General features: G+C 42.6%; 1 pseudogene; it reads left to right on the forward strand.

Moving 5' to 3' along the window:
• The first annotated feature begins 237 nt into the window (after positions 1 to 237).
• On the forward strand, positions 238 to 855 carry LOC113179961 (small ribosomal subunit protein eS8 pseudogene; annotated as a pseudogene).
• The last annotated feature ends 12,371 nt before the right edge of the window (positions 856 to 13,226 follow it).

The raw sequence follows: 13,226 nt of genomic DNA on the forward strand, positions 1-13,226 counted from the left end.
GTTGTGGGAAAGGGAAAGATTTTTTTCACACCTGAATGACATATCAGAGCAGGGCTTTGGGGACTTGGAGGGGCCGAGACTAGACATGAGGGCCCAGAAAGTGATCAAGACAGGCAGTTCTGCTGGGTGCAGTGGCATAACTCTATAATCCCAGTCACTAGGGAGGCTGAGGCAGGAGACCAGCCTCAGCAACTTAGCAAGACTCTGCCTCAAGCTCTTTCCAGCCGGCGCCGAGCCATGGGCATCTCTCGGGATAACTGGCACAAGCGCCACAAGACTGGGGGCAAGAGAAAGCCCTACAGCAAGAAGTCGAAGTATGAGTTGGGACGCCCTGCTGCCAACACTAAGACTGGACCGCGTCGGATACACACTGTCAGAGTTCGAGGAGGCAACGAGAAGTATCGTGCTTTGAGGCTGGATGTGGGGAACTTCCCCTGGGGCTCTGAGTGTTGTACAAGGATCATTGATGTTGTCTACAATGCATCCAATAATGAGCTAGTCCGCACCAAGACCCTGGTGAAGAACTGCGTTGTGCTCATTGATAGCACACCTTACCGACAGTGGTACGAGTCCCACTGTGCATTGCCCCTGGGCCGCAAGAAGGGGGCCAAGCTGACTCCTGAGGAGGAAGAAATATTAAACAAAAATCGGTCTAAGAAAATTCAAAAGAACTATGATGAAAGGAAGAAGAATGCTAAAGTCACCACTCTTCTGGAGGAGCAGCTCCAGCAGGGCGAGCTTCTTGCTCGCATTGCATCAAGACCAGGACAGAGTGGCCAAGCAGATGGCTGTGTTCTAGAAGGCCAGGAGTTGGAGTTCTATCTGAGGAAAATCAAAGCCCAGAAGGGCAAATAAGTCCTCCTCCCTTCTGTCTTAGCTCATGTAATAAAGGTGTTTATTGTTCTATGTCCTATGTTAAAAAAAAAAAAAAAGACTCTGCCCAAAATAAAAAATAAAAAGGTCTGGGGATGTAGCTCAGTGGTAAAGCACCCTCGGTTTCATGCCCAGCACGCGCACGCGCACATGCACACACACACACACACACACGCACACACATGGTGTGGGGAGGCTCTGAGGTGTCTCACTGAGAAGTGGCCAAGGTGGTACAAAAGTCACTACAAGAGCCCAAAGCTAGAGAGTCTGGCAAGTGGCAAAATATTCTTCTTGCCCCTCCTCACACCTGCTAGAAGAGCTGGGCTCTGAAGAACTCACGTGCCCAGCCTTGTGGAATAAGAGGCAGGCAGAACCCCCACACATTGCTGGTGGGCGCCCTTTGCTGAAAGAGGACATAGAGAAAGGGGCAGGCAACCAACTTCCTGCCTGCTTCTACAGGTCATTGTAGAAAACTGCCAAACGCTTTTTCAAAGTGGTCTCGCCACTCTGCAAAGTGGTTATAGAACCACTGTGAAAATACTTCCATTTTTTAAAATATCATTTGATAGCTATTGCTATAGTTTGGATCTTAAATGTCCTCAAAAGGCCCATACTCTAAAGGCTTGGTCCCCAGGGTGTGGCTTTTAGGAGGTGAAGGGGCCTTTAAGAGGCGGGGCCTAGTGGGAGGAAGATAGGTTGTTGGAAGCGTGCCCTTGATGGGGATATTGGGACCCCAGCCCTGTCTCTCTCTCTCTCTCTCTCTCTCTCTCTCTCTCTCTCTCTGGCCACCATGAGGTAAGCAGCTTTGCTCCACCAGTGCTCTCATCTTGATGTACTACTCCCTTGCCACAGGTCCAAAAGTGACAGGCCAGCTGACCAAGGACTGAAACCTCCGAAACTGCACGTCAAAATCAACCTTTCCTCTTTCTAAGTTGATGATCTTAGGCATTTTGTTACAATAACAGCCGACTAACACCTACACCCACATACACAGCAATCCCACTGCCGGGTCCTTATCAGGAAAAATGAAAGTATATGTCCTCAAATAGACTTCCCTGACAGTGTGCACCATAGCTGTAGTCACAGCAGCCAGAAATGGAACACAACTCAAAATCTCCATCAACAGGAGAATGGATAAACACACTGACACTATTCATACAATGGAATCCTACGCTTATCAGTCGAAAGGAACCAGCTGTGGATACATCAACAATACGGGTAAATCTCACAGGACCTAATGAGTCCTTACTATATGATCCTATTTCTGTGAAGTTCAAGAACTCCTGTTCTTGAAACTAATCTCTGATAGAAATTGGGGTAGCGATGGCCTCTGAGGGTGAGGATTTGATTGGAAAAGGACAGGAAAGATCTCACGGAGATAATGGAATTCTTCCATTTTCTATTTGGGTAACATTTATACCATAGATTACCTTTTTTTTTTTTTTCTTTTCCATTTGGCATTGGGCAAGGATAGTGTTTATAGGGACACATGATGAGGAAGTGTTCAGATTCTTTCCTATGGGTCTGGTCTAGGTTTCTTTCTCTCTTTCTTTCTTTCTAACCAGGGATTGAACCCAGGGCTGCTTAACCTTAACAACTGAGCCACATCCCAGCCCTATTTTGTATGTTATTTAGAGACAGGGTCTCACTGAGTTGCTTAGTGCCTCACCTTGCTGAGTCCTGCCTCAGCCTCCTGAGCCACTGGGAATTACAGTTGTGCACCACAACGACCAGCTGTTCTAGGTTTCCTGAACCTGCCCATCTGACAGAAGAGAACACGGGGCCTCATGGTGTGGGTGCTGGCCCCCAAGTCATTTAACTCCTCCACGCCTCCATTTTCATCTTTACACCCAGAATAGTCCTTCTGCTCAGGGTCTGATGCACTGTAGTGAAAAGACCCCCGTTTCCCTGTCCAAGGAGAATCACACGAAACACTGGCTGCAAAAAGCAAGAGGGATTTATTGGGGGACACAGGCGCCTGCGGGTGCCCAGCAGAACCTCAGCCGGAGCTTTGGTGAGCTGGCACACCGGGCTTGGGGATACAGAGATTTTTATAGGGTAAAGGGGCAGTTTTCGCGCGGGGGAAACAATAGGTTTCTTATTGGTTAATTTTAAACCCAGCATATAGATTACCTAAAGGGCAAAGTTGTTTTTCACTGTATGTTACTAAAAAGAACCACATAAAAGCTACATATTTGCACTCTGGTCCTCCTGTTCCTGCTCATTCAGGCATGCCTAGGGACCCGGTCCTTTGTCCTTTCCCAACCGGTTACACCTAACTAATTATCTGAAAAATACCTCTGGTGCCTGTGTAGGTTTGTGACATGCCTCGGTGGTTTTGCAACTAGGCCTGACGTTGTTGGGCTGGGGTCTTTCATTCCCCCCTTTTTCTTGATCATGGATAGAATCTTATATCCATTGTCCTGTGTTTTTCCTGAGTCATTCCCAGCATGGCCTCCATTTTAGATTTCACTCGGTATTAGACCCAATTTACCTAACTACACTGACTGCCTAACTTTAAATCTGGCTTTGTTCCCCCCTCTAATTTGGGAACTCCTTACTGCTGTAAGGAAAGGGGGCGAAGATCTTTCTGACTTCTTCAGGCTGACAAAAGGGGCGATGTTGGGGCAAGCAGTTTAGAGTCCCCCCTTTTTTTTAAAAATCGGGTCAATCGAGTGGTCCATGATAGGCTGGAGGGCCATTTGAGTGATGGGTGGTCTATAAGAGAAACAAGAATTTATTAGTACTGGAACCATATTGATGCAGCAATAAATGCCATGGCACAGGAATATGCCAATGAGTATGATGACAAAGACAAAGACTAACAATGTTTTCCGCCAGGAAGTACCAAGAACCAAAAGCTAAGATATTGTTTCCATGATAAAGTTGCTGAGGACATGGCTTCCATCTGAGCATCTAAATCTTTAAGGATATTTGTCACATTGCCAGAATTGTCAGGGATGTAAATACAACATTTAACTTTTAGGGTTACAGTTATCCTTCCCTTAAGATATAGTTTAATAATTTAATGTCATCTGATCTTGCAAAATCTTTTTACTAGTATGACCTGTGTCTAATAGAGAAATCTAATTCTGTTACTTAGGGCTGGATACTCACACTAGCAAACACCAAGCCTAGCTGTGTAGGTTAGAAATAAAGGCCTTAGATTAACATTACTCTAGCAGTCCCTTTGACAGTTATCAGGCATTTTTACCTAAGAATTTTTTGCAACCTCTAGTTTACCTATTTATGGAAGTTATATTTAACTATTATTATCATTTAAGATGTCCAGGAACAGCTGTGCTTTGGCTTTCACTGTCTTTGCTAAGTGTTTAAGATGAAGTAAGTCAAACTGACTTCTGTTTCTATAACAGTCATCTGAGTCTACTGGGAGTCCTCGGGAACTTCACAGCAGCTTCTTAGTTCTGCTAGTGTCATTTGCGCTAGGATGGGTCCAGGCCTTGCTTGACCACGTGGCTTCCCTCGGAAGCATCAGGGATGTCTCCCTCTTCTGATGACCCTCCTCTTCACAGCAAATGCACTGATTGGCTTCTGTCCTCCACTGGTCTCATTAATCTCCCTGATCAGGAGGTTATGTGGCCTAGAGTTGCAGAGCTCTTTGGAGAAGTCCCCTATCCCCTGATTCAGACTGACTCAGAGGGCAAGAGCCAAATATTGGTTTTCTTGGCCCTTTTTAATTTAACTTTAATTTTAAAACTTAATCTTAAACATCCAGCAAATAAGTTTCAACAGCCTTATACTAAGTACTGGGCTTTAGTACCTATCTCTCTATCCTGTAGGTGATAATTCCTTATCTTAGGTTAACCCAGGTTGTGAGTTCTCAAAGCAGTACCTCTTTAAAACATTAACAGGCAATCTTTAGACCATCTAAAAGCAAACTACAAAACAAAACTAACTAAGATAAAAACATATTTAGTTTATGTAATAGCTACCCTGAATTCTGGCAGAGTTATACATTATAATCCCCTGTTTGAGGTCCTGGCAATCGTGACAAAAACCAACTTTTGGACACAACCTTAAATGCACTGAAATCTGGCCTACTTCTTTCATAGTCACTTATGAGATGGGACATAGAGCCTTATCTCAAGTAAGGTGGGGCTCTTTATAAATCTTAAATACTATAGTTCTGAAGCTAATCTCTGCTTTTTAGACATCATTTTACAAAGTCTACATAAATTGTTGCTCAAATTTACATGAACATTAGCTAACACAACATAGTATCACATCTAAAACATGAATTAAAGAAAGGCTGAAAGCTTTTAACTTTTTGTAGAGAAGTAGCAAAGTACTTTTGTGTTTTGCAATAAAACCTTTACATAGATTAGGCTCTCATTAACTTAAAAATACATTTAAACTGTATCTCAGTGTAAAAAGTAACATAGAACTTTACATATTTTACTGATATCAAGTCTAGTTATAGAACACAAATAATAAAGCTTTTACCTCACAAACTTGTGTACCTGGAAGACATGAACACATTAAAATTACCATAATTACGTTGATGATTTTATGTTAACCATGTTTAGCTTTTAAAGAAATGACTAAGGGGGATATGGCAGGGCTTAGATAAATGGCAGGCAACCTGTCTATTGGCAAGTTCTTTCAGATATCATCACCAGCACCTGAAGAAGATCAGAGCGAATAAAAAACAGAATAAAGATAAAAATTAGAGCAAAAATCAATTTCTGGCAGAAGTTCATGCCTGGTAGTGAGCTTCAGCACTGAGTGAACTGTTCTCTTGAAGATGTTGGGGGTCCATCGGTCATCAGAGGCTGGTAGTGCCTAAGCAGAAGCTGGTTGGAAGTTTAATTTGAGACTTTCTGCAATCGGATTTGAAGGAACTTCATTATGCAGAGCAAAAGAGTACAAGAAAAGTATTGAAAAATAACAGTTGTTGTTTAACCATAGTTGTGTAACTTAAATTTACATAAACCTCCTTTATTTTTTTTTTCACTTAAACCTTTTTGATTACTTAGTCACATAGACTTTCCTATCTAGAAACACAATTTTTAGAACCTTTCAGTTTTTTTTTCCATCTGTTATCCTCCTTTTGTTCACATTTTGAAACAATACCTGTAAACCTTTGAATCTAAGCAGATTATTTCATAGACATCAACATTTTATTAGGGCCTTTTTGAACACCTAGGAAAACTTATAAGCTTAATTTTAAAGACATCTTTACTTTCATCTGTTTACCCAATTTAAATTGAACCATTTGAATCACGTGAATCAAAGATATTTGGATCCATTTTTAAATTTTTTATGAGCGCTCCTCATTTGTCAATTTGTCATATCACTGCAGGATATATGGACATACACACAAACAGACATACCGACATACAACACATAACAAGAGTGTGCACACATAATAGTGAAGGCCTTGTAGCTTTTTGCAGATGAAATCTCCATTGCAATGTTTCAAAAAAACTCCAGTTGATCAAAAATAGAACTTATCAGAAAAACATTAACTTGTCTGTAGGAACAAAATCATGAGCTCAAAAAAAAATATAGAATCTAAGAAAAGGCAAAAGTCCTAGAAAAATTGACCGGCCAGTAATTAGTAAATGTCATACAATTTACTCTTTGGTTTAATCTAGTTTGAGTTTGGGTAAAAGGACACTTTTACTCTTTTTTTTTTCCTTGGGCCTGAGCTCCAAGCTGCTTCTGTTTGCATATCAGCTTAAACCCTGGCTGAGGTCTGGAAGGTACTGGGAAAACCGGAATTCTGAGCAGAAACTTTATGCCTAAGGTATTTTAACCATAAGTCACAATTTATCTTTTTACACTAGAAAAATTTGCTCACACAAAACTGAAAATAGGATCTTACTTGATAATATAAAAGCCACCATCAGAAGGAGTTTCTTCAGGATCATTAAGCTACTTTTTTTGTTCTGAAGTTTCTAAAGTAATATTAAGTTACATTAAATCGCCTGAAAAATTTTAAAAGAGAACCACACACCACCATGTATATCAAAATTAAGCTTTGAAAATTTCCAAGACTGTTGCTAATTAATGTCATTTCAATAAGCCAGACCAACGTTTTAATTTAACACTTTTTTTAAAATTTTACACAGAGAGAGAAACAGATACCAAATCATAATTTACTATCTTTACCCAAATCAATGCACTGAATAACTGAATGATTGGGAGTCACTTGCCAGCTTGGAAGTAGAGTTCTTTTAATTTTCTATTCTAAGTATTTAAGTTCTCTGGCATGAATTATCTGAAATCACAAACTAAACAATTACCTAACCCTAACTTTTAACTGCAAGATAGTGCAATACTTTAGAAACTCATTCAGATACCAGATTGTTACAATAAAAAAATTAATTTTGTTAGACACACATTTAACTTAGATTATCCCCAAGAAACAATCTATAATAACCTTAAAACAGACCAGATAAGGAAAAAAATCTCTCCTAGGTTTTGAACTTCCATTTAATCATGACTCTTATTAGTGGCTAAAACAGACTATTGAAAGTTACCTATGTACCTTAGAGAACCTGGGCAGATTTTACTAATTATCTCATGTCTTTCTTAGTCCTACAACCTGAATTGCTAACATTTCTGACCTGCGAAGGAAGGGAAGCATCCAGGAGGAATGGATGCGGGGTTGGGAGTGTTGCATGGCCCATACGGAGGCAAATGTGATTGGGGCTTTCCCTCAGTGCCATTCATCTACCGATCACCCTAGATACCCCTGGGGGCTGTCGGAAGGGGGCTCAAGAGAAAGGAACCTTAAGAATTCGTCTGAGAGTAGCCCAGACCGGAATTCCTCAGTTGTTCCAAACTCTTTCCTCCACCTCCACGCATCCAAGGCAGATCAGGATTCCGGACACTGTGTACTCACGCCAATTGCTCTCCAGGCCCAGACAGAAAAGTTGGAAACGGCTTTGGCAGAACCCAACATGCCTGCTCTGTACTGAACAGGTGATTGAGAGCTGCTTAGGCCGAGAAACCTCTCACCCGAGTCTTGAAGAGTGGCGGCTGCACTAATTGCATTTAAGTAGCCGACGGGTGCCCACCTTATCCTCCAGAAAGAAAGAGAGAGAAAGATGCACCTCAAACAGACATGGGGTGCATGCACTTACCTCGGTGTAGAATCTCAGTCTGGGACAGAATTTATGACTGAACGTTTGGCTCCCATCCCCGAAGCCAATTAATGTCAATTTAATAATGAGGACAGGGTTTTGAGAAAAGTTAAAGCGAGATATCAAAGTTCTTAGATCCCCAGCAGGCATTTCTTAATCGCAGCGGGTGCACTCAGGCCAACTACAGGAAGAAAAGAAAACACTGCTTCCCTAATCTTGCTCACAATTTAGGTTAAAATCTAGCTAAAGTTATCTCCACACCTCTAAGGCAGATTGGAATTTGGGACTCTGCATCGGTCAAACTAAAACAATGCCATCACACTTAACAGACACAGACAAAAAGACACACAGAGACACACACAAAGACATAGATTCCCTTTTCAGATTGTCAAAAAAATGAAAGTGGGTGCTGGCCCCAAGCCGACTGGGGCCTTCCCTTCAGACAAGCGAATTGGGGGAGCATCCCCCTCAGATTGGGTCTGACAATACCAGATTGGGAGATTCTCTTGCCAATGGTCGAGGGTGAGACCCAAAGGGATCCTAATTGATTGCCCCATGTTAGTTTCAGATGAAGGGATTGAATACAGAGACAGAAACAATAACACAATAACCACAATAACACTGAAATCAGACCAAAGAGAAAGAGCGCTGCGCAAATTCAAAACAAATGGCTTAGGCGGAGCAGAAGCCCAGCCGCTGCCTACAAAACAAATGGCTTAGGCGAAGCACAAGCTTCGCCGCTGCCTACAAAGACCAAATGGCTTAGGTGAAGCACAAGCTTCGCCACTGCCTACAAAGTGATCCCTGGGACGTCTCCCAGGGTGGCAGGGGAGAAGTCTGAGTTCGTCAACTCCTTCTCAAGCTGCCCAAAATACAAAGCGACTACGCGTAATCGTACAAATGCAGCGCATAGAAACAAAGTATCAGCCAAAAGTTGCAAACATTACAGACATAAAAGTGACACCAGATGACACAACAGACACGACATGAGCTGGCCAGCTTACCTCCCAGTGATACCAGGTAGTCCTTGGGCAGGGATCCGGACGGGATGAGGGAGGGGCTGACTTATCTCGGTGGAACCTCCAAATGAAAAGACCCCCGTTTCCCTGTCCAAGGAGAATCACACGAAACACTGGCTGCAAAAAGCAAGAGGGATTTATTGGGGGACACAGGCGCCTGCGGGTGCCCAGCAGAACCTCAGCCGGAGCTTTGGTGAGCTGGCACACCGGGCTTGGGGATACAGAGATTTTTATAGGGTAAAGGGGCAGTTTTCGCGCGGGGGAAACAATAGGTTTCTTATTGGTTAATTTTAAACCCAGCATATAGATTACCTAAAGGGCAAAGTTGTTTTTCACTGTATGTTACTAAAAAGAACCACATAAAAGCTACATATTTGCACTCTGGTCCTCCTGTTCCTGCTCATTCAGGCATGCCTAGGGACCCGGTCCTTTGTCCTTTCCCAACCGGTTACACCTAACTAATTATCTGAAAAATACCTCTGGTGCCTGTGTAGGTTTGTGACATGCCTCGGTGGTTTTGCAACTAGGCCTGACGTTGTTGGGCTGGGGTCTTTCAGTAGAATCTTTCTCAATCAAGAACAGTCGGGTGAACAATGAAGCCAGATTGGCTGTAGGTCCTTGGGGCCTTTAGTTTTCAGTGTTACTCCGCCTCACAGCACAGAGTACACATTTCTTGGAGGAGCTGGAGATGTGTGGATCTTTCCTTTCCAAGGAGGGAGGCTAATCATCTAATTTGTATCCAGAAGAACCGAATGAGCAACCTAACAGAGAGGAAGAGAAAGGCACCCAGCACAGGGCTGTTGGCCTGCTTCATCCCGTCCTCACATCAGACCTAGTGGCTGCAGCAGAAGCTCTACCCCTCGTGTGCAGGTGGGTGGGTGGCCCAGCTCCAAGTGTGAGAAGCTGGGCTTGCACCCAGGTCTCCTGGCTCTTTAGATCCCTTTCACCCAGGAGGGTTGCTATAGCAGTGGAAGCAGTTGGTCTCAGCTCCCCAAACACTCTGCAGAGAAAGGGGTCATTTGCATGCAAACAAACAGTAATTGAGTCCCTGAAAGAGGCGCCCAAGGCACCTTCTCCTGGTCAGAGGGAGGGCTTACTGCCTGTATCCAGTTCCCTAGGGCCCAAATGGTGATCAGGGGAGGGTGTGCCCAGTCCTCCCAGGGCCTGAGCAGCCCGCAGCTGGCGGAGCTCCACGTGCTGAGCACCACTTTCCTCTCTCATCCCTTTTCCACAGGGGGATGCTTCTGGTGAGGCCAGCACCTTGTGCACCAACGTTATGCCTGGTCTGAGGGTGTGGCCCAGTGGCAGGTGCCTGCCAGCACGTCCAGAATCTGATCTGATGGGCCAGAAGCTGGGAAGAGCCGCACTCCTGCCCTCCTGTCTTCCTTCCTGTAACGTGATTTAGGACTTTTCATTTCAGTTGCTCACCTGGGGACTGAGTGGGGACAAAAGACCAGAACATTATGGTTTTTTTTTTTTTTTTTTTTTTTTTTTTTTTTTTTTTTAAAGAGTGAGTGAGAGAGGAGAGAGAGAGAGAGAATTTTTTTAATATTTATTTTTTAGTTCTCGGCGGACACAACATCTTTGTTGGTGTGTGGTGCTGAGGATCGAACCTGGGCCGCACGCATGCCAGGCGAGCGCGCTACCGCTTGAGCCACATCCCCAGCCCAGAACATTATGTTGATGACTAGTTTAGGAGTCAGACTAAATGAAAGGACTGAAATTATGTTTTTTATTTTTTGATAACTGCATCCTTCTCATGGAGTGCTGCATGGAGCACTTGGTACTGAAACACAGAACGGCCCACCCAGCACAGGCCCCAACCAACACAAGAAGCACGCCAGGCAAAGCATTTCATTTCTCATGACCAATTTGAAGACCAGTTTGTTCTCCCCGTGCAGATGGTGAATATTAGCCCTGCAGCTAGCCATGTGCAAATGAGGAACTAGCTCAGTGAAGGGGTTGAAAGAGCCAGCCAGGGTCACACAGCAGGTTCAGACTCTTGTCTTCAGATCCTCAATCTAGGGACCAGGAGAACCGTCTCTCTGAGATGATGCTATTTTGTATTTAGCTTATCTACCCACAGGCCTTGCCAGATCCATCACATTCAGAGTTAATTGATACTTGTATAAAAGCAGGCTAAGACCTGTCAATATGTGAAGTATTAACCAAATTAGGCACTGGCAAACATTTTTTAATTAATTTTTTAAAAATTTATATATGATGGCAGAATGCATTGCAATTCATATTACACATATAAAGCACGACTTTTCATATCTGGTTGTGTACAAGTATGTTCACACCAATTTGTGTCTTCATACATGTACTTTGGATAATGATGACCATCACATTCCACCATCATTTTTAACCCCATGTCCCCTCCTTTACCCTCCCACCCTTCTGCCCTATCTAGAGTTCATCTATTCCTCCCATGTACCCTCTCCCTACCCCACTGTGAATCAGCCTCTTTATAGCAGAGAAAACGTTTGGCATTTGTTTTTTTGGGATTGGCTAACTTCACTTAGCATTATCTCCTCCAACTCCATCCATTTACCTACAAATGCTATGATTTTATTCTCTTTTATTGCTGAGTAATATTCCATTGTGTATAGATGCCACATTTTTTTTATCCATTCATCTACTGAAGGTCATCTAGGTTGGCTCCACAGTTTAGTTATTGTGAGTTGTGCTGCTATAAACATTGATGTGGCTGTGTCCCTTTAGTATGCTGTTTTTAAGTCCTTTGGGTATAGACCGAGGAGAAGGATAGCTGGGTCAAATGGTGGTTCCTTTCCCAATTTTCCAAGGAATCTCCATACTGCTTTCCATATTGGCTGCACCAATTTGCAGTCCCACCAGCAGTGTATGAGTGTGCCTTTTCCTCCACATCCTCACCAATACTTATTGTTGTTTGTATTCTTAATGGCTGCCATTCTGACTAGAGTGAGATGAAATCTTAGAGTAGTTTTGATTTGCATTTCTCTAATTGCTCGCGATGATGAACATTTTTTCATATATTTGTTGATATATCATCTTCTGAGAAGTGTATGTTCGATTCCTTGGCCCATTTATTGATTGGGTTATTTGGGTTTTTTTGGTGCTTAGCTTTTTGAGTTCTTTATATACCCTAGAGATTAGTGCTCTATCTGATGTGTGAGGGGTAAAAATTACTCCCAAGATGTAGGCTCTCTGTTCACCTCACAGATTGTTTCTCTTGCTGAGAAGAAACTTTTTAGTTTGAATCCATCCATTTATTGATTCTTGATTTTAATTTTTGCACTATAGGAGTCTTATTAAGGAAGTTGGGGCCTAATACCACATGATGGAGATTAGGGCCTACTTTTTCTTCTATTAGATGCAAGGTCTCTGGTTTAATTCCTAGGCCCTTGATCCATTTTGAGTTGAGTTTTATGCATGGTGAGAATAAAGGTTTCATTTCATTTTGTTGCATATGGATTACCAGTTTTCCCAGCACCATTTGTTAAAGAGGCTATCTTTTCTCCCATGTGTGTTTTTGGCACCTTTGTCTAATATAAGATAATTGTAATTTTGTCGGTTAGTCTCTGTGTCCTCTAAATTGTACCACTGGTCTCCCAGTCTATTTTGGTGCCAATACCATGCTGTTTTTTTTTTCTTTAATATTTATTTTTTAGTTTTAGATGGACACATCACAATGTCTTTATTCTTTATGTGGTGCTCAGGATCGAACCCGGGTCCCGCCCGTGCTAGGCGGGCGCTCTACCTCTGAGCCACAATCCCAGCCCTACCATGCTGTTTTTGTTACCATTGCTCTGCAGTACAGTTTAATGTCTGGTATAGTGATGCCATCTGCTTCATTCTTTCAGCTAAGGATTGCTTTAGCTGGGTCTCTTATTTTTCCAGATGAATTTCATGGTTACTTTTTCTATTTCTATGAGGAATGCCATTGGGATTTTGATTGGGATTGCATTAAACCTGTACAGTGCTTTTTGGTAGTATGGTCATTTTGGCAATATTAATTTTTGCATTTATGTTTATTAGAGATATTGGTCTGAAGTTTTCTTTCTTTGATGTGTCTTTGCTTGGTTTTGGAATCAAGGTGATACTGGCCTCATAGAATGAGTTTAGAAGTGCTGCCTCTTTTTCTATTTCCTGAAATAAATTGAAGAAGAACAAGAACAAGGTAGATCTTTCCATCTTCTAAGGTTTTCTTTAATTTCTTTCTTTATTGCTCTGTAGTTTT

The sequence above is a fragment of the Urocitellus parryii genome, chromosome 10 (genome assembly GCF_045843805.1).
Source record: "Urocitellus parryii isolate mUroPar1 chromosome 10, mUroPar1.hap1, whole genome shotgun sequence".
NCBI lineage: Eukaryota > Metazoa > Chordata > Mammalia > Rodentia > Sciuridae > Urocitellus > Urocitellus parryii.